The following is a 23,827-nucleotide window of genomic DNA, read 5'->3' on the forward strand; positions in this document are numbered from 1 at the left end:
AGTGGTTATGCTATTATTTAATCTTGATTTGGTCAATAAAGGTAGGATAATTATTTACTATTTATAATAGGGATGAGGCATAAAATCGCTATTGATTATGTGATTGTTGAAGATAGTGGATTTCAATTTTTCAAGTTATATTTAATGATTATAGTCATTAGAATTAACGATTATGATATATTTTTGTCTTGATAAGTGTAAAAAATAATTATATGATGCATGTGTATAAATACATTTTGGGCTAAATTAATAAGTTAATAATTTTAAATTTAAGGATTGTAAGAAACAAATAATATGATAAGTCATTATTAAGAATAATTTTTTAAACAATAAATAATAAATTATAGTATTTAACTCTTAGATTGATGTGGACTTTCACCATCATATGATACCAATTGATTGGCCCATGTAATAGGGAATAAAGGCATTTTTATTTGAATATATCAAAATTTGTATGTTTTTATTTAGCTATTGAGATAATTTCAAAGAACATGACCCCGTTCAACTTCAATATTCTCTGAAAAGGAAGCTACTTATGACATATTAAGTTAGAATAACATACAATCCCCAATCTGGCAACTACTACCTATAGGGATTAGGATTTATAGACATTTGATTTTAAGACATCAAAGAGTTCTATATATGTAGAGGAGTAGAATAATATATTTTCTTAGCTCTTAAAATGAGGGCACTATTTTTTTTGTCATCAAAGGGTTGAAGATGATAATTTTGTATTAATAATATAGTAAATACATAATATAAGTTTATAATTGTTTGATAAAACATGCCCAAATTTATAACATATATGGTATGGCCCAAAGATCGGCAAGGGCATAGACCAAATTTTTTCAAAAAATAAAGTATTTTTGCTAACCAACACACTATTTCTAGCTATATTGAAAATGAAAAAAAAGAAACTAAGTAACCTAACCCAACCATGATGAGCTACTGTTATACTAGAAAATCAGCGATCAGATGATGAAGGACCTAGGACAATTGAAGTGTCCACCCAGTGGACAATCATTGGATTCTCCTTGGGTAAGTGCACCAAGATGGTGTGCAAAAAGGGGGTATAAGTAGACACTTTTTTTTTCTGAAATCAAGTAAACCTGAACTTGGAGGAGAAAGTTGAGAGTCATCCACTCAAGATATGAAGATACTCAAAGAACAAATATTGTAGTACTATAAATCTAGTGTCCAAACTACTAATTTTTTTCAAAATTAGATAAGATTAAGGGGGTCAAATCCTTCACACACAAAAAAAGAGACCTTGATTTTTTCTGAAAACATAACATAGTGTCTGACGTGCGCATTAAAAAACTCATAGTTAGATTTAGTATTTTGACAAATCCTTTGGCAGAAAGATAGTTAAGAGTGAGCACTAGAAGTTGTGTATTTTTTTGTAATTTGCATAACTTGCACCAAAACAATCGAAAATGCATGTTTTTTTTAAAATTGTAATTAATCAAGTACACTACAATAATATATAAAGTTTTTTTACATTTGGATAAGTAGATCAAAAGTTATTAAAAAAATGGTACACGTATGTCTCTGAGAACTATGGAGACACTGGTAAAACAAATTCAATAATAATATGTTATTGTTGTTCAATTTTTTTTAAAAAAATTATATGATTAGAAAGCTCAGAAGATGGGTGAAAATATGGTGGCAATTTTAGAAATACCCACTTGATGAAGTGTAAACCTGGTGATGACAAAGTTGAGAAACAAAGTTCATAAAACAAAACACGTCAAAAAGGAGGGAAATGGAGGGAAATCAAACTTCCAAACCGTGGCTTTGTCATCCAAGCCTATTCACAAGCCTAAATAGACAAGAGCATGTATGAGGTTTGTTTTGAATAAGAACCGCATACGGGGTTCCTTTTGAATAAGAACCACATATGGGATTTCTTTTGAATAAGCACTGCCTACGCAGTTCTAAGGAGAAAATACTGCGTACATGGTTCTGCCTGTGATACTCTAACATAAAGAAATTAATGTGTGTGTGTGCATACATATATGTATATGTATAATATGTATAATATGTATATATGTAGATATTGTATGTATATATGTATATATATATATATATATACACACACACACACATATGTATGTATGCAATATGTATATAATATGTGTATGGCGTATGTATACATATATGTATGTTTATAATATATACATGTATAATATATATATAATATGTATGTATGTGTATTATCAATTTATCTTTTGATATTTTATGTGTATGTACATGTACATGTATATTGATATATATTGTCTTTTAATATCTTATTGTACATTGTATTCTCTCTCTCTCTCTCTCTCTCTCTCTCTCTCTCTCTCTCTCTCTCTCTCTCTCTCTCTCTCTCTCTCTACCCCACATAACACCACATGACCATTTAGGAGCATATGATGTCCTAAGGGGTCATACAGTATCTTGAGGTGGCAAGGTGAACCATTATTACAATATAAAAAGTAGTGCCAATACTGCTTACAAAATTTGACACCTAAGGGGTCATAGGACACCATATGACCCCTTATAACACCATACGACCCATAATGACACCATATGGTGTCGTAAGGGGTCATATGGTGTGTTAAGGGGTCGTAGGACACAATATGAGCCCTAAGGACACATTATGACCCATAACAACACCTAAGGGGTCATATGGTGTCCTAAGGGGTCATAAGACACTGTATGACCCCTTAGGACACAATAAGACCTCTAACAGTACCTAAGGGGTCATATGATGTCCTAAGGGTTCATACGACACAATATAACCCCTTAGAACATAATATGACCCATAACAACACCTAAGGGGTCATATGGTGTCCTAAGGGATCACATGATACCATATGACCCCTAAGGACAACATATATCCGATAAGGACACCTTATGGTGTCGTAAGAGGTCATATGGTGTCCTAAGGGGTCATAGGACACAATATGACCCCTAACGACACCTAAGGGGTCATATGGTGTCCTAAGGGGTCACAAGATACCATATGACCCCTAAAGACACCATACGACCCATAATGACACCATATGGTGTCCTAAGGGGTCATAGGACACAATATGACCCCTAACAACACCATATAACCCTAATGTGGTTCTCTAAGGGGTCATGTGGTGTCCTAAGGGGTCTCTCTCTCTCTCCCCCTCCCTTAGGACCCCACATAACACCACATGACTCTTTAGGACCATATGATGTCCTAAGGGGTCAAGATGGCAAGATGGCATTATGATGTTGTAAGGTGGCAAGATGAACCATTATTACAATATAAAAAAGCAGTACCAATATTGCTTACAAGAATAATAAACTAGCATGCTCCCCCTCTCTCCCTTCCTCCATACCCCATCCCTCTCTCTCTCTCTCTTCTTCTCTCCCTCCCCACTCTTTCTCTCTCCCTACCCCCTTTATCTCCCTTACTTTCCCATCCCCCCCTCTCTCTCTCCCTTAGGACCCCACATAACACCTAATGACATCATGCGACCCCTGAGCACACCACATGACCTTTTAGGGGCATATGATGTCTTAAGGGGTCACATGGTGTCCTAAGGTGTCCTAAGGTGGCAAGATGAACCATTATTACAATATTAAAAGCAGTACCAATACTGCTTACAAAAATAACAAACTAGCATGCTCCCCCTCTCTTCCTTCCTCCATACCCCATCCATACACAAATTCAACATGGTAAACAACTTCTTTATCTGAAAATTGGTTGCAAGCCTTGCAAGTTGTTTATAATTGGCAAAAATTTCATTATCACCCACTTTTCTTGTGTAGAGAAAGTTTAGAAACACTTTCAAGATTTCTCCTCCTACCTCCTCCACTATCACTTCTACTCTTTCATTCTCCATGAAACCTACAACCTGAAACACAATACTTTCTCCTCCCACCTCTTTCATTGGTATATTTTGTTTGCCCATCTCGTTATATACCACTTGGAACATAATAATCTTATCTCCCACCTCATTTATCACAATCACTCCTTTCTTTTGAACCATTAGATCCCCTTCAAACATGGCCTAAAAAATATCTGACCTATTCACCTACCAATATATTATAAAACAAAAGACATTGGAATGTCCTTAATCTGATCTCTCTCTCTCTCTCTCTCTCTCTCTCTCTCTCTCTCTCTCTCTCTCTCTCTCTCTCTCTCTCTCTCTCTCTCTCTCTCTCTCTCTCTCTCTCTCTCTCTCTCTCTCTCGTACGGGTTGTATGACCCCTTAGGAGATGATATGACCCATTAGGACACCATATGGTGTCATTAGGGATCGTATGGTGTGCTAACGAGTCATATGGTGTCCTATGACCCCTTAGGTGTCGTTAGCATTTATTTTGTGTCCTAAGGGGTCATATTATGTCCTAAGGGGTCATATGGTGTCTTATGACCCCTTAGGACACCATTTGGTGTTGTTATGTGTTTTATGGTGTCCTAAGGGGTCATATGACCCATTAGGACACCAAAACATGCTCCTAAAATTCAGGGAGAAAAAGTAGGGAACAAGAGGCATCACCCTGGTTCGACCAACTTTTTCTCAATTTTTTAGGAAAACAAGGTATCATGATTATAAAGTCAATTCCAGAAGGATGCGACAATATAAGGTGCTTAGGTATGCGAAATCGAGCCTTGAAGTTTGAAATAGGACATAATTAGGCCTTTTGATGAATTAATCAATTGAAAGAATAAAATAAAAAGGGGCACACTTAGGGTAAAGGGCCCCATTTTATGATGTATGGAGGGATAAAAGAAGACTTTAGATTTAATTTAATTAATTAATTAAATACTTAAAGGGAATTTAAATTGAAACATTCAAACACCCTAAGGTGGGTGCTAACCTAATCGTGGAATTGTACCACCCAATTAAGGGTGTACAATTTACAACATTGCACTGTAAAACCCAAATATTGCCATGTAAAAAGAATGTGGCTCGGGTTTACAAACCCAAACACATCATGGAAAAGTAATAAAACAAGAAACCCCATATAGGCCACAAAATAAAAAAGAAAGAAAAGAAAAAATCAAGGAAAAGAGACTTACCAGAGAAAAAAGGTAGAAAACCCTACAATTTCAAGGAGGAGAAAAGTTCAGGAATCTGCCTCTGAGTATACGACAGATCAATAGGGGAAGAATTCAAAGAGAAGAGGCTAAATAAATAAATAAGTAAAAATGATAAAGGAGACATTAATTGAATCAAGAGTACAATTAATAGGTGTAAATCGGGTTCATGAACCCAATTTGTACTTATGGCTAGGTCAAGGTGCATTTTGGGTTCATGAACCTAATTTGCACCTAAGTGCAAAAGGAAAATCATTGATGGCAAATTCTACCTTTTAATGATATTAGAGCTTCATTGTACAATGCTCCCCCTTAGTTCAATGCTTCTTTCTACAATGATCCCCATTAGTTGTCTCTCCCCCTTTGACATCAATGGCAAAGGGTATGATAATGAAAGAGCTCCCCCTTACTTTTTAGAAGGATAGGGTAGCACCCCTAATTTTTGTCTAAGAAACTCAACGGTTTCTCTTGGTAGAGGTTTTGTGAATATATCAACTTGTTCTTTGGTAGTCATATATTCCATTTTCACCTGTTGTTCAACAACTTGTTCTCGCAAGAAATGATACTTAATAGGAATGTGTTTTTTCCTAGAGTACATCACGAGATTTTTGGAGATATTAATGGTATTTGTGTTATCACACAATTTAGATATTGGGTGATCATATTCCATTTTGATGTCCATCAAATTTTGACGCATCCAAAGTACTTGAGTACAACATGAGGTTGTTGTTATGTACTCTGCTTCAACGGTATATAGGGAGATTGAGGCTTGTTTCTTACTCAACCATGAAACAAGGCTATTTCTTAGAAAGAATGCATTGCCACTTGTACTTTTCTTGTCATCTACACTACCAACCCAGTTAGCATCTATGTATGCTTTTAGGGTGAAGTCTTCACTTCTAAGGTACCATAAACTAAAGTCCAAAGTCTCTTTCAATTAATTCAAAATTCTTTTCATTGCTTGAACATGTGTGTCTCTTGGGGCAACTTGAAATATTTCCACAATGTCAATTGCTTGCATAATGTCCAATATTGAGGCAGTTATATTGAGTAAACTTCCTATCTTTGATCGATAGAGACTTTGATTTGCTTCAAGAGAATCATCATCTTTACTTAATTTACCTCATATAACCATGGGTGTACTGACATAATTGCATGCTTCCATCCTAAACCTTTTCAACCTTTCCTTAGCATATTTTGTCTATGTAATAAAAATTCCATCTTTAAATTGACAGACTTGTAGCCCTAAGAAAAATGATAGTTCATCTAACAAGGAAATCTCAAATTCTCGTTGCATTCTTTAAGAAAAACTGTGACACATTTCCTTTTTGCTTCCTCCAAAGATGATGACATCTACATATAACACGACAATCATTTGGTGTGCATCTTCAATCTTGAAGTAAAGATTGTTGTCTGCTACACCTCGCTTGAAACCTTGGTCTTGCAAGTATTTGTCTAATCTAGAGCACCAACCTCTAGGGGCTTGTTTCAAGAAATACAGAGCCTTCTTTAATTTACATACATAGTCTTTATTTTCTGGTAGATTGAATCCTTCTAGTTTTTCAATATAGACCTCCTCTTTTAAGTGCCCATTCAAAAATATTGATTTAACATCCATTTGGTACACTTTGAAACTTTGTTAGCAAGCATATGCTAGAAATATCCTAATAGCCTCTAGTCATGCAACTAGGGCAAATGTTTCTTCAAAATCAACTCCTTCCACCTGTGCATATCTCTTCCACACCAACCTTGCTTTATTTCTCACTACTTGACCATTTTCATTCAATTTGTTTTTAAAAACCTATTTGGTGTCTATCATGTTCTTGTCCTTGGGTCTTGGGACAAGTTCCTAAGTTTCATTCTTCTCTATTTTGTTTAATTCATCCTCCATGGCTTCTACCCAATGTGTATCATGGCTAGCTTCCTTGAAATCTTTAGGTTCAATCATGGAAAGTAAGGTCGTGTGATTTGGTGTGGTTGCTAATATTCTCCTTATCTGGATCTATGTATTCATTTCACCAATAACTAGCTCTTCTAGATGGTTTCTTTGAATGAATTTTGAAGGGGTTTGGGTGCCTTCATAGGTGTAGAATTTTTTTCATTTTCATCTTCCTCTTTGCTTATTTCTTCCTCCTCATGATCAACTTCTTTCTCTACTTTATTGTGATGAAAATTATCATTTACATGAACATTTCTTCTTTCAATCATCTTATGTAGTTAGTAATTGTAACACTTGAGTGCTTTGCTTCTTGATGAATAGCCAATAAATATCCCTTCTCTGTCCCTTCTTATAAAACACTTGCTACCAAATACATTGAATTATTTTACTGTGGCAACCCTTCCTTTCCATAATTCATATGGGGTCTTATCATGATTGACCCTTATTTGTGCTCTATTTAGGATATAAATTGTTGTGTCTACTGCTTCTCTCTAGAATGAATTTAATAATTTAGACTCATTTAACATAGTTCTTGACATTTATTGTGTGGTCCTATTCTTTTTTCCACCACTCCATTTTGATGTGGTCTCCTAGAAACTGAGAATTGTCTCCTAATTCCATAATTTTCACAAAATTCTTCAAATACTTTTTGTAGTCACACAAATCTGTCCATTTTAATTAAATGAATATTTCGTATTTATTTGACTAAAAATCCACTAGCCATCAGTTAATTAAATTAATATTTAATTAATTCATCCCCACACATTCTTCTATTAATTAAATAAATTATTCAATTTATTTTAATTCATTCATTAAATCAAATTCACAATCAATTAAATAAATAAAATCTATTTATTTAATTAAATCCCCCTATTCCTCTTTTAAATAAATTAAATAAAATATTTATTTAAATCATTATCCCACCCCACTTGCATTTTCCTACAAATGCAACTTGCACACATTTTGAAATAAATGAATTTTTATTTTAATAAAATCCTATTTTCCCTCACCCACCAAATCCACTTGCAAAATCTAATCCCCTTCTAGATTCTTCTAACCCCTTCCTAATTAGCCTAATCCATCCCCTAATTATTGTCACATTCCTAAGCAAAGGGAAGTCACTTCTCAAAGCCTAAAAGTCTTTGATAACCATTAAAGGCTTTCAACCTTCAACCACTAAATGTCTCAAAGTCTTGGATAACCTTTGAAAGCTTCCAACCTTCAACCACTTAATCCACAAAGTCTTCAAAAACCATTAATGGTTAACCCAAACCCTCCTACATGGTTAAAACATTTGTTTTGACTCAACCTCTACCCAACCCAAGGGTCTCATCAAGCCTTTAATGCTTTGACCATGATTATCTCTTAATCATTTGCACAAAGGTTTATCCTTGCATTAACTCCTAATCCAGTGGGTAATCCTAATTTAGACTTGACCCTTAGCCTTTAGATAACCATGAGGTCTTCTCAGGCCTTTAATGCCTCCAACCTCTTCTCTCAACCCAATCCTGTGTTGACACTTGTCACTATTTCATTGGTACAAATTGTGCATATGGATCCCCAACTTTCAAGCTTGACCCTTGATTAAACCCTTCAATCCTGGCCATCCATTGCTCCATTTTTCCTATAAATAGAGCCCATTTCTTCATAATCCAGATCCTGAAAACTTGCATGCATTTAAGCTATAGTCATTTTTAGAGAGCATTTTAGCATAATCATCTAATGTCTTGTTATTTTGGTTAAAATATATCAGTTTAGCATCAATAGCATAGTATTAGCTTTTCATTTCACATTTAGAGCTATACTACAATCTCAATCCTCCATAAGCATCCATAGTGCAAAGAGCTGCTGAGAGCTACACTATTTTGGAACTTGGAGAGGAGAGGAACAAGGGAGAAGGAGCTAAGGCCATGCTAAGAGGCAGTTGGAGATGCCTCACCATATTTACTTCGTTTGTTAAATACATTATCATGCTTTTAGTGTCTCTCTTGGTATGCCTTTATAGATTAGTTTTTGATTGACTAACACTAACGGTTTTTGTGTCTTTGGTGTTGTTGATCATTTACTAACCTTGTGCCATTTTGCAGGGCATCACTTTTGATGTGAACTCACCCCCTTTGTCTGATCTTAAGAATTTTATCTTTAATTTGGTTTCATTCTCAACTAGGGCCTTGAATATATTTAACTTTTCTAATGCCTCTAACTTTTCTTTTAGAAAAGTGACCCAAGTGAATCTAGAATAATCATCTAATAACAACATTAAATATCTTTCACCATATATACTTTTGGTACAAATTGGTCCACAAAGATCCATGTGGATGAGCTCTAGTGACTTGGATGCATAATTTTCTTCTAATTTGAATGTGACTTGTTTTCTTTCCAAGTTGGCAATGTTTGCAAGTAGTATTTGAAGGTTTAGAGATTTTAGGCATATCTCTCACAACTTGTGTATTCCTAATTTTGACTAGATTGTCAAAGTTAGAGTGCCACAATCTTTTATGCCACATCCACCCTTCATCTTCCTTTCTCATAAGTCATTTGTTACCTCTATTTTCACTTAGAATGTAAAGATTATTGGATTTGCTTGGTTCTGTTATGACTTTTCCTTCTTTCTTGATTTGACATCCTTCTACATGGAATAAAAGAGTATGACCTTGATCACAAAGTTGGCTAACACTCAAAAGGTTGTGTTTTAGGCCTTTTACACGTAGTACATTGTATATTTTGGTTTTTCCATTGTCAAGACTTATGGTTCCTATCCCTACTATTGTTTTTGTAGAATTGTCTCCAAACCTTACCATTCCACCATCAATGGCCTTTAACTTGATAAATTTTCTTTTGACGCCGATCATGTGACATGAGCATCCACTTTCCACGCACCATTGATTTCCATCATCTTGGGCATGTAATGTTGTTTGTATCAGCAAAGATCTCTCCTTTCTATTTTCTTCCTTCCTCTTCCATACCTTTGAATCTTTCTCCTTTTGTGCTATGAAAGTCTTTTTTACATCATCATGTTTTGATGTACTTGTGAAGATGGTTCTACAAAACCTTGTTTTGTGTCCAAAATTGTTACATCTATAGCATTCAATATTTTATAATAAAGGAGAAAAAGGATTGTAATTCCTATCAACCTTCTTGGCGATATTCCTATTTTTGTTCCAAGTAGAATTCATTTGGTGAGTTCTACAATTTGTAGCCTTGTGACAAACAAAGTTATTCTTGTTCCTATTTGTGTGGTTATATCTTGGATGAAGTACCTTCTTATGTCTCTCCTTGGAAATATTGCTTGGGTTTTGATGACTTATCTTAACTTATTTATTATTTACATGCTTTATCATAACTTCAACATACTTTTCTACTTCTTCTAATTTTTTAGGCGATTCTCCCATTTTGATGCTTTCTCCTTTAGTGGAACCCTTGAGTGCATCAACATATCCTTTTGATCTTTCTTCAAATCCAAGCCCTTTTTTGATAGAAGTCGATCTTTGATTGTTAATAATACTATTTAGAAGTTCTAAACTTTTCTCATACTTTAGATTAGTTTTCAATTTGAGGGATGCAGTTTCCAATTCATCTTGTAAAGAAGCTACTTGAGACCCAAGTTTACTATACTATTCTTCCTTTGCCCTTAGCTGAGACCTTATCTCTTCTTCCACCGTTTTTGCCTCATCAATCTAAAATTTCAAGTTGCTGGTCTTCTTTTCTATTTCTTATAATGTTTTTGTTTTTGTACTTTCTTCTTAGAATAGATGCCTACATTTTTGGACCTTCTTCCTTAGTCTCTCTATTTCATCTATGGCTATAGAGATCCTCTTCAAAACTATCTTCATTATCACTTTCAACAATTGGCTTGACACATTCCTCTTCATATGAGAGAGCATTTTTGTCACCATCTTTTGGAATAGTCTCTTTTGTTTCAAATAATATGAATAACATTTCCTCCTTGTAGTCATCCCAGTCACTCTCATCAAAAGAGCCTTTATCCTTATATGCATAAATACCCTTTTTGTATCCATTAATTATTTTCTTGTTGTTATCATACTTGAACTTGTTTTCTCTTTTTGGGTAAGGTTCTTCATCATTGATGTCACTTTCTTTCAGATATGGACAATTTCATGAAGTGTCCAACTTTTCCATAGTTGAAACATTTAAAGGGCAATTTCCCTTTATTCTTTCTTCTCATCTTTTAATCAAAAAGAGCTTCTTCTTGATTTGTGTCTTCATTGGAGTTTTTGCTTGATGAAAGTTCCTTGTTTTTCAATTTCCTTGTTGCTTTAAATGTTGATTCCCCTATTGATGAATCTCCCTTTCTAGTTCTCATTTCATAGGTTGTAAGAGTTCCATGTTGCTCATCCAAAGATAGTTGATCCAAATCCTTCATTTCTTCTATTGTTGATACTTTAGGATCAAATCTATCAAGAAGTGATCTTAGTATTGTTTGAAGTACTATTGCGTCATCTATTTCCTTTCCTAGACCTTGTATTGTATTGAATATTTCATCGACTCAAAGAAAGAATGTTGTAATGTTCTCCTCATTCACCATTTTGAGGCTTTCAAATTCTCTTCTATGGATTTGAAGTTTTGTCTTTTTCACCTTAGTGTCTCCCTCATAGATTTTTTTCAATTTATTCCAAACTTCTTTTGTTGATTGACAGTACATCACTTTTACAAGTTCTAGTTCACTCAATCCTCACAAAATACCATTTTTTGATTTTGCATTATTCTCATATGTGTTCTTCCCTTTTGCATCTAATGCGGGATTTGGAGATTTATATCCATTCACCATTGCTTTCCAGAAATCATACCCCAAAGAGCTTAAAAATGTTTCCATTCTCAAACTCCGAAATGCATAGCTAGTTCCATCAAACAATTGAGATTTGTTTGAAGAAATTCCATTAGATTTAGCCATGATCTTTGTTTTAGTTAGTTAGACTAGTTTGAAAGGCCTACTTGGATACCAATTGTTAGGCCCACAGTTATACTGAGAGGTGGGGGGGGGTGAATCAGTATAACTCTTACTTCTTTAAATTTAAACTTTATTAGTAAAATAATATAACAACTTAAATGCAAAGAATACACTTACACAATATATATGTGTAAACCCTGAATATGGAGAAAACAACAGGAATAAGATTTCTTTATATGAACAATAGAATTTACAACTTATAGAGGCACCAACCCCTCATTCAACTTAGAGGCACCACCCCTCATTCAACATAGAGGCACCAACCCTCTCATTCAACATAGTATTCACAAGAGTTATAATTCTATTTTCAATTGATATCTTTCACCCAAATTTGCAAAAAGCTTGATCACTAGTTCTACTGTCTTTCTCAAAATCTGTCCAACATAAACACAATGTCTCTTCTATAGTTTGTACCAATACATTCTTCAATTTTGTTGGAACTAATATTCATATCTTGTTTTATTATTGTCAATCGTTGAAGTAATCTAATCCACACAGTTTCTTATAACACTGCTTCTTAGAAAAGAATATAATCTTATCATAAATTAGGGCATCAACTAATCCACGTCCTTTTTTAAGAGTAAACAAACCTACGTTTAAAAATATTTATTTGGATAATTGGTGGCACATATAATGAGTCGGATCTTGTTGTTAATAAACAACGTATAAGTTACTGCTTTTGTGATGTCTTTGTTTCTATCTTCTGACTTGGCTTTGTATATAATATATTACTTGTGCATGTAACATACTACCATACAGACTGCCATCTTCTAAAATATTTTATACAAGTTTGTTGTGTATATTCACTTGTAAGCATGAACTAGATCATGGTTTTCCTCATATTTAATTTTTGTGATTAGATTGTTATTTATGAATGACATCAATGACTATATATATATATATATATATATATATATACGTGTACATGTACATGTATGTGTGTGTGCATATATATGTATATGTATATGTACATACACACACACAAACTCATTATTCATATAATATATTTGAGATCTCCACTAGTCGTAATATGCATAAACTTACGTTGTCTAAATACCTCATTATTCATATTTCTTAATGCACATAAGATTAGAAAACACATTATTTTCCCCTTTCCATTTGATTTTTGATAGAGATCTCAAAAGACTTGAATTTGGGGTTTGACCATCCATGTAAAGCTCCTAAGCAATCACAACCGTTTTATGTGTTCATAGCTATGAGTGTTTATAACATTCAACCACATGGATGTTTTTATTTTTTCATCTTTCCTTTGTAATTTATATTTTACATCTAAATTTATTGGTTAAATTGATCTTCCTACATCTCTATACATTATGATACCTCCTAGTCTTTTGTTTTGCTACTTTTTATTTCCTTATACGAAAACAAAAAACAAAAAAACTACTGTCTAGGCCATGCAATTCAATTTTCAAACTCTCTATAACAACATGTGCATTAGATGACAATGTGTGACATGTCAACATTCTAGATAGTGGTACTCTCATTTTAGCACCAAGTTTCTATCTTTTTTTCTTTTTATGATCCCAAGTTCTTTTCTTGTATAAAAGAATTCTTCAATCTTTAACTTTATGATTTATCTTATTAAAATATTTCATTTTACAAGTTCAAAGCATGTTTGGATATTTAAAGCATGTTTGGAATGAGTTTTTTCTTGCTACAATAGTACAATAATAAAACACTCTTCTTTTATAAGGAACAAACCTTATCTTGACGTATGCTCAAAAAGCATGATGTCGAAGGTTTGTTCTTTAGAGCATTAGAGCATTCGACATCACTGGGGAAGGCTGTCAGAAAGCATGCCAGCAGAACATCTTTTTGGCATGGAAATGTTGCCTTGGTTCCATTTTATAAATGGATGTGATGCCCCACTTTGTAAGTACATCCCCTTCACGGGTTGTAACAATTATAACACTACCCGATCTGAGGCTCTCCTTTGGGGCAACAGAGCATCCAGTTGATCCTCCTGATCTACATCATCCAAAACTATGAGCACACGAAGAGTTTTCAACTGATCTGCTACAATTCCCTTGCCTTCCTTAACATTGTCAAAAGATTGAACATTTTGGATACGGAGGTCCTCAGGGAGTTTCTTCTGCTTAATGTGCAAAGCATTTTTGTATGCAGCATCTCGTACATCATACAGAAAACTACAGCGATTTATATAAATGCTTTTCCTATTTCATCTGGTATGGAATCTCCCAATTCCAGCTCTTTGACATCTAGAAAAGCTTGCAATCCAATCAGGGATTGTAGAAATCTACTGATATTAAGCTAGGGGAAAGGATCCAGTAGTTGAGCATGTACCAATTGTTATGAGGGTTGTTGATACCTTTTGTTCGAAAAATTGAACAAATAAAATCTATTGTTTGAAACAAAAAATATCAATTTTTGAACTATTTGTTGACCCTGTTTTGACCTTGATGCCAAAAAGTGTACATCGTGGCTAATCTTAATCATGGTTAAGTTTGATTCCTATCTGGCATTATGGGTGGTTGCGTGGCAGTAAAAGGTGAATGAGTATGTTATTTGACTGAGCGCTTATGTCACTTGGAAATTATGATCCACGTGGTGGGCAATGTGATATGGATTTCAAATGAGTTTCCTTTTTCATTTACGGATGCTAAGTCTTGGTTAAGCTTGGAAAAGAGAAGTTTGGTTATGTTCACATTCCTTTCTACATTCTTCAAACCCTAGCTACCACTGTGTCTTACGCTGTGAATGCGAAACGTTTCTTTGAGTTTGCTCATGGGTTTTTGATATGTTTACCAGTTCAGTGCAAGTTTTCTGTTGATAGAATTCTTGACTCTGTTCTTTGGAATAATATGGAGTTTTTATGTGGATTCTGCTGCCGCATTTCTACAGGTGTTTTTGTGGTCTTCAATGACAAGTATTATCTACATCTTTACTATCTTTTTCACAAGAGCAGATTAAAGAACGATATGAAGAAAGCATTTTTTTTACTCTCTGGTGGTTTTCGAATCAGTTATGGTAAATATTTTTCTGTTCTTTCCGTTTTTCGGAAATGAAAAAATGAAAGAGTTTTTTTGTGTTTTATCTTCTGTCAGTTGAAGAAGAGCTGTTTTTAAAAAAAAAAGAAAAAAAAAACAGTTGATGTAACTGTGTATTGTAAAACAGTTTTTTTGTCTAACCCTAACGTGGGTTTAGAAACTCTACTTCGAGAGTTTCTCATGAAGATTTGTTTTTTGTTTTGGGTATAAAAACAGTTTTATACAGAACAGTTTTTGAAGAGAAATACAGCGAGAGGAGTGTGAATAAAGTGATAGCATTTGTTAAAAAGAAGAAGTGCTGTAGTTTACCAGAGATAGTCGAGGGTTTTTTGAGAATCAATACTCTGTTTTTGTTGCAGAGTACATGAGGTTTTATTGTTTGAAATTATTTTGTTCAGAGATTGAATTTTTCTCTCTGATAGTGTTGATTTCATCTTTGAAGAATATTATTGCAAAATTTTTAGAATGAATCATTTGTATAGACTGGTAAAATATTCTCGCTCCAATCCCTGATGGTTTTGTGACTGCAAGATTTAAATGCATGCATAAAATCACCAGTGGCTGTAGCTCGAGTTGAAATATTTATTGGATAAGAAGAGGGGTTGGTGCTCCTTGAAGCCTTGTGGTTTCTAAATCTTGTGAACTGAGTTGGTGCTCTTTGAATTAATATAAGGGATCTTACCGAGTGGTTTATCTACCCCAGGAGGGTTTTCCACTCATGAAAACTATGGTGTTATGTGCATTGTCTTGTCTCATTTTGTTTTACTAGTTTATGCTCTGATACGTCATATCTTTAGCTTTCTTTATTTCATACTCTGTTTTGTTGAGTTTATGTAATGCAATATTTGAAGTACTCATTTAGATGTTTCATGTTTGTGTAAAAGATTCAATACCATTCTTATTTTTGAAAAGTCTGAATCAAGTGTTTCAGTTGATTCTATTGTTTATTTCATGCTTCATTAATGTATTTCATCAAGGTGTTAAGTCTCAGTCATCTGTGCATTTTGTGAATTAAAATTGTCAAGTTCATTAAACTATATCTTGTTAAAATTTGTAACACTCTGATTCACCCCCCCCCTCTCAGAGTGTTTCCACTTCCAACAAGTGGTATCAGAGCATAGGGTCCCTCATATAGGTCTGTCCTAGGGATTGTTCCTGGTCACTTGGAAGTTTTTTTTTATGGCTCAAACTCAGGAAGATGCTTCACTTTCAAGAGCTCCTCTTTTTGATGGAACTGATTATGTGTTCTGGAAGATTAGGATGGAAACTTATCTCATTTCAGTTGATCTTAATGTGTGGAATATTGTGACCACAAAATATACAGTTCCTTCCATTATTCCTACTGATCCTGATGATAAAACCAAGTATGAGTTAAATGTCAGAGCTAAGCATGCTCTCTTATGTGGTCTCACTAAAGATGTTTTTGTTAAAGTCATGCATTGTTCTTCTGCTTATGATATTTGGAAAAAACTTGAAACCATTTATCAAGGGGATGCTAAGGTTAAGGAGTCTAAAATCCTTACACTCAAAAATCAGTTTGAAACTAAGGTTTCAACCTTAGAAGAAAAGAAAAGTTTTTCTACCATGACACTTGATAACCTTCAAAGCATTCTTACTGCCTATGAGATGAGGATAGGTAATAATCCTTCTTCTTCAAAAGAAACAGCTTTTAAAGTAGAAAAGAAAGAAGAACTTGATAGTGAATCTGAACTTTCAGATGCTATAGAAGCCCTTTTTGTTAGAAAACTAAAAAAAAAATATAAGGGCAAATTACCTTTTAAGTGCTTTAATTGTGGCAAAGCTGGACACTTTGCTGCTCAATGTCCTCTAAGTGATCAAAACAGTGAAGAGGAAAAACCAGAAAAATTCTACAAAAAGAAAATGTGGAATCCTAAAAGGAGATTTAATACCTTCAAGAAAAAGAAGAGTCTTTTTACTAAAGAAGACTCTGGAAATGAATCAGATGATTCACCCTGTGAAGGTGATGAAACTCTATTTATGGCAGAATTAGAAGATGTAACTAGCAAAACAAAAAATGAATTTGAAGATTTAGATCAAGGAGAAATTGATCTTGAAGGAGAATTGCTTTGTGCTTTAAAAGAAATAAAGAGGTTAAAGAAACTTGTAGCTTCACATGAAAATTCAAATCAGATTTTACAAGTTGAGTTGAATGATGCAAATTTAGTGACTTCAAACTTGAAGTCCCTTCTTGAAGAAAGAGAAAAGAAAATTGAAACATTAGAACAACAGTCCACAAAACTTCAAAAACAAATTGAACAGTATGAAAGTACAATACATCTAAATGATATCTTGAGCAAGCAAAAGTTGCATAAAGATTTGGCTGGTTTAGGGTTTGATAAAGCTGAGTCATCAAGACAGAACACTAAGCCTGCAACTAGAAAATCATTTCAGACTTATAACAGAACAAAACCTTTTAGGTTTGGCTTTTTTCATGGATACTGTTTCTATTGCAATAGGTTTGGTCATAAGGTTAATACTTGCAGATTTCTGCAACAAAGATCTCCTATGTTTGGTTACAATCAAGGATATGACTTTCCAAACACAGTAAAGTGTAATAAGTGTAACACTTTTGGGCATACTACTATACAGTGCAAAACAAAGGCAAGCCCTAATAAAATATGGAAACCTAAGTTTGTATCTGGTATTGAGCAATCAATGATAGTGCAAACTGCACTTTTCTCAAATAAGAAATCTTTATGGGTGTTGGACAGTGGCTGTTCACACCATATGATAGGAGATAGAAATAAATTTCTGCATCTTGAAGACTTTAATGGTGGCTTTGTACGCTTTGGCGATAATTCAAGAGCTTATGTACGAGGTAAAGGTACATTACTGCTAAATGATGATACTCCTATTCATGATGTGTACTTTGTTGAAGGGTTAAAGCACAATCTATTGAGTGTCAGTCAAATTTGTGATAGTGGTTACAGTGTATTTTTTAGCTCTCAAGATTGTACTATCAAAAATAAATCTGGTAAAACTGTTGCTGCTGGTTTGAGAACAATTGGCAATGTCTACAGTCTGCTTGATTCCACTGACTATGAGAATAATGAAGGCATTTGTCTTATGGGTCAAATAGAAGAAAATTGGTTATGGCATAAATGCCTAGGACATATAAATTTTGACAATCTGGTTAGAATCAGTAAAAATCAGAATGTTAGAGGTTTGCCTATTTTGAATAAACCATTCAATTCAGTTTGTAAAGCGTGTTTGAAAGGAAAGCAAACAAAAGTGTCTTTCAAATCTAAAGAACATTCTTCTACTAGACCATTACAGCTTGTACACACAGACTTATGTGGTCCTACAAGGACACAGTCAATAAATGGTGAAAAATATTTTATGTTTTTTGTTGATGACTATACCAGAATGGTATGGGTCACTTTCCTTAAACACAAATCCGAAGCATTTGATAGATTTAAGATTTTCAGAAAAATGGTTGAACGAGAATCTGATCTAAAATTAAAATGCTTAAGATCAGACAAGGGTGGTGAATTCACTTCACAAGAATTCATTGATTACTGTGAAAGACATGGTATTAAGAGACAATATGCTGCTACTCGTACACCTCAACAAAATGGAGTAGTTGAGAGAAAAAATAGAACAGTCAAAGAAATGGCTCGCACAATGCTTAATGAGGCAAATCTACCAGACAGGTATTGGAAAGAAGTTGTACACACAGCTGTTTACATTTTGAATCGTGTTCAAATCAGGGTAAAATCTACCTTTACTCCTTATGAACTTTGGTATGGAAAAGCTGCTTCTATCAAATATTTCAAAATTTTTGGTGCCAAATGTTATCTAAAAAGAGATGAAGAAAATCTAGGAAATTTTGAGGCTAAAACTGATGAGGGTATCTTTCTTGGATACTCTACTCATAGCAAAGCCTATAGATGTTTCAATAATAGACTGAATAAAATTGTTGAAACAATAAATGTAAGGTTTGATGAACAATTTTTGTTAAGTAATGATTTGCAGGATATTGAGGAAGAGGAAATTACTTTAACAAAGGTTGATCAAGTTCCTAAACCTGCAGAAACAGAAAAGAAAAATGAAATATGTTCATCAAGTTCTGATGAAGAAAATATAGAGAATTCAAATGCAGAGATAGGTATTCTCCATTATACACCCTCAAAAATTATAACAAAGAGACATCCTTAAAGTCAAGTCATTGGCAATATAGATGCAGGTATTTTGACTAGAAGAAGGGCAAAAACAACTGAACAAGCTCAACTGGCTGAACATTTTTGTTTGGTAACTGATTTCGAACCCAAAAATGTTTCTGATGCTTTATCTGATGAATGTTGGTTAAATGCAATGAAAGATGAAATCAGTCAAATAGAGAAAAATCAAACTTGGGAGTTAGTACCTAGGCCAGATGATAAGAATGTGATAGGAGGCAAATGGATCTTTAGAAATAAGCTTGATGAATCTGGGAAGGTTGTTAGAAATAAAGCTCGTTTTGTTTGTAAAGGTTATGCTCAGCAGGAAGGAATAGATTTTGGAGAAACATTCGCACCAGTAGCTAGATTAGAATCAATCAGAATTTTTCTTGCATACTCTTGCTATAAAAAATTTAAAGTTTACCAGATGGATGTCAAAACTGCCTTTCTGAATGGTTATCTTGATGAAGAAGTTTATATGGAACAGCCAGAAGGTTTTGAAGTTGCAGACAAATCTGATTGTGTATACAGATTAAAGAAAGCACTCTATGGCCTTAAACAGGCTCCAAGAGCTTGGTACTCTAGACTGGATAATCATCTTAGAGCAAATGGATTCACTAGAGGTGCTGTAGATAGCAATTTATATGTTAAAATCGAAGGTAATGATGTCCTAGTGGTTGTGATATATGTAGATGATATCATTTTTGGCTGTAATAATGACTCTTTATCCAAAAAGTTCTCTAAAATCATGGAATCTGAGTTTGAAATGTCTATGTTTGGGGAACTGAATTTCTTTCTTGGTCTTCAAGTGTTACAACTTCAGCAAGGTATCTTCTTGTCACAAACCAAATATGCCAAAGAGATGATTAGAAATTTTAATATGGCAGATTGTAAACCAGTCAGCACTCCAATGGAAATAGGTTGTAAATTGACCAAATCTGATGACTCACTTGCAGTAAATCAATCTGAGTACAGGTCAATGATAGGAAGTCTATTATATTTAACTGCATCTCGACCAGATTTAATGTTTGCAGTATGTCTAGTCTCTCGCTTTCAATCTGCACCTAAACAATCTCATTTGAATGTTGTAAAACGAATCTTTAGATATGTTCAAGGCACACTAGATTATGGTCTTTGGTATCCCCGTAATAATGACTTCACTCTTGTTTGCTTCACTGATTCTGATTGGGCCGGTTGTCTAGATGATTGTAAAAGCACCAGTGGAGCTGCCTTCTTTCTTGGTGATTGTCTTGTTGCTTGGCACAGTAAAAAGCAAGATTGTGTCACTCTGTCCACCGCAGAGTCAGAATATATAGCAGCCACTGCATGTTGCACACAACTGATATGGATGTCTCATCAAATTACTGATATGGGCATTTCTACTATTAAGCCCATTTCAATCTATTGTGACAATACTAGTGCGATTAATCTTTCAAAAAATCCTATTATGCACTCTCGCACTAAACATGTTGCCATTAAACTCCATTTTCTTTGAGATCAGGTGTTGGCTAATGAGTTTCAATTAGTGTTTGTTCCTTCACAAGCCCAAGTTGCTGATATATTTACAAAAGCTTTATCTAAAGACACATTTGAGAGGCTTCGCGATAGGTTGGGAGTCTTTTCTCAGTCTTCTCTTCTTAGTTCCTGCACATATTAAGGGGGAGCATAGCTCTCTTTTGAGCAGCACTGTGTTGTTCTGTTCCTTTGTCCTTGAGACAAAAAAGGGGGAGAAAATTGTCATCTGTTACTCTATACAATTGTTTGCTCAGCTCAGATTTTGGGATTGTTGCTATACAGGTTTTGATGTGATGCTATACAAGTTTTGATGTTACAGTTTTTGTATTCAGCTCAGACTTTGGGACAATTGTTTGCTCAGCTCAGATTTTGGGATTGGTGCTATTTAGGTTTTGATGTTACAGTTTTTGTATTGGCATATTCTTTGTATCTTACATTGGCCTCTACAGGTTTTTGGTTTGGTATCATTGCATCATAGGTTATCATTGCATCACAGGTATTGGTATCTACAGGTTTTGGCTTTTGGTATCATTGCATCACAGGTTCTGGTATCTTCAGGTTTTGGCACTTTCTTTTGGACATAAGCTTAATACTTCAGTGACATATCTTGGCAGATTGATATTGGTATTCTTGATAGACTGTTTTTGGTTCTTGATAGTCAAACCATCATATCTTAACAGGTCTTATGGGCAGCATATTGTGTCATTTTTTGCTTGACACTTGATCTTTCTATGATATATATTTGATGATTACAGTTTTCCAGATTGCCTATTCCTTTTAGGTCATTGTTGGTATGGTTTTTGTCATCAAGGACAAAGGGGGAGTTTGTTGACCCCGTTTTGACCTTGATGCCAAAAAGTGTACATCGTGGCTAATCTTAATCATGGTTAAGTTTGACTCCTATCTGGCATTATGGGTGGTTGCGTGGCAGTAAAAGGTGAATGAGTATGTTATTTGACTGAGCGCTTATGTCACTTGGAAATTATGATCCACGTGGTGGGCAATGTGATATGGATTTCAAATGAGTTTCCGTTTTCATTTACGGATGCTAAGTCTTGGTTAAGCTTGGAAAAGAGAAGTTTGGTTATGTTCACATTCCTTTCTACATTCTTCAAACCCTAGCTACCACTGTGTCTTATGCTGTGAATGCGGAACGTTTCTTTGAGTTTGCTCATGGGTTTTTGATATGTTTACCAGTTCAGTGCAAGTTTTCTGTTGATAGAATTCTTGACTCTGTTCTTTGGAATAATATGGAGTTTTTATGTGGATTCTGCTGCCGCATTTCTACAGGTGTTTTTGTGGTCTTCAATGACAAGTATTATCTACATCTTTACTATCTTTTTCACAAGAGCAGATTAAAGAACGATATGAAGAAAGCATTTTTTTTACTCTCTGGTGGTTTTCGAATCAGTTATGGTAAATATTTTTCTATTCTTTCCGTTTTTCGGAAATGAAAAAATGAAAGAGTTTTTTTGTGTTTTATCTTCTGTCAGTTGAAGAAGCGCTGTTTTTAAAAAAAAAGAAAAAAAAAACAGTTGATGTAACTGTGTATTGTAAAACAGTTTTTTTGTCTAACCCTAACGTGGGTTTAGAAACTCTACTTCGAGAGTTTCTCATGAAGATTTGTTTTTTGTTTTGGGTATAAAAATAGTTTTATACAAAACAGTTTTTGAAGAGAAATACAGCGAGAGGAGTGTGAATAAAGTGATAGCATTTGTTAAAAAGAAGAAGTGCTGTAGTTTACCAGAGATAGTCGAGGGTTTTTTGAGAATCAATACTCTGTTTTTGTTGCAGAGTACATGAGGTTTTATTGTTTGAAATTATTTTGTTCAGAGATTGAATTTTTCTCTCTGATAGTGTTGATTTCATCTTTGAAGAATATTATTGCAAAATTTTTAGAATGAATCATCTGTATAGACTGGTAAAATATTCTCGCTCCAATCCCTGATGGTTTTGTGACTGCAAGATTTAAATGCATGCATAAAATCACCAGTGGCTGTAGCTCGAGTTGAAATATTTATTGGATAAGAAGAGGGGTTGGTGCTCCTTGAAGCCTTGTGGTTTCTAAATCTTGTGAACTGAGTTGGTGCTCTTTGAATTAATATAAGGGATCTTACCGAGTGGTTTTTCTACCCCAGGAGGGTTTTCCACTCATGAAAACTATGGTGTTATGTGCATTGTCTTGTCTCATTTTGTTTTACTAGTTTATGCTCTGATACGTCATATCTTTAGCTTTCTTTATTTCATACTCTGTTTTGTTGAGTTTATGTAATGCAATATTTGAAGTACTCATTTAGATGTTTCATGTTTGTGTAAAAGATTCAATACCATTCTTATTTTTGAAAAGTCTGAATCAAGTGTTTCAGTTGATTCTATTGTTTATTTCATGCTTCATTAATGTATTTCATCAAGGTGTTAAGTCTCAGTCATCTGTGCATTTTGTGAATTAAAATTGTCAAGTTCATTAAACTATATCTTGTTAAAATTTGTAACACTCTGATTCACCCCCCCCCTCTCAGAGTGTTTCCACTTCCAACACTATTGGGGTCTCTTGCACGCTTATTGGTCTCACTTTTTTGGGAGGCTGTTTTGGACACCTTGGCAAAAAGCATGCTGATGTGGCATCATATTTGATGATGTGGCCCTGAAACCTTAGTTATAAGTAGAGGACTTGTCAAGTAAGCTGTTGTAAAAAAATCGAAGTGATTTGAAATTTCCAAATAAGATTTTGAGAAGCGCGAAGTTAGGGTGCACAACTACTAGGTCCTTTCCCCTATATGCTCTCTAAGTACTCCAATTTCTGAAGTTTAATGAAAACCCTGAGATTAATAATGGAAAGACGGGGGAAAAGAAATCACCTGGGATTCCAAGGAAAAAATGTCAGATCTCTTGGAACCGGATTATACAACACAATTGTGATTACACTAGCACCTGCATTGTCAAATAGTGCAGCTGATAGGCGAAGCCAATGGGAAGTTCTCAGTATACAGTATTAACCTGTGTTCCCAGAATAGCAATGGCAGAGCTCCATTTAGCGTTTTGTAAATGGCGGTTTATAAGCCTGTCGTACCATTACCAGAGTTCTACACTTTCTAAGGCTAATGAGATCACCCTGCTGCCATAATTTTT

Source organism: Cryptomeria japonica, chromosome 7 (assembly GCF_030272615.1).
Source record: "Cryptomeria japonica chromosome 7, Sugi_1.0, whole genome shotgun sequence".
In the NCBI taxonomy this organism is placed as follows: Eukaryota; Viridiplantae; Streptophyta; class Pinopsida; order Cupressales; family Cupressaceae; genus Cryptomeria; species Cryptomeria japonica.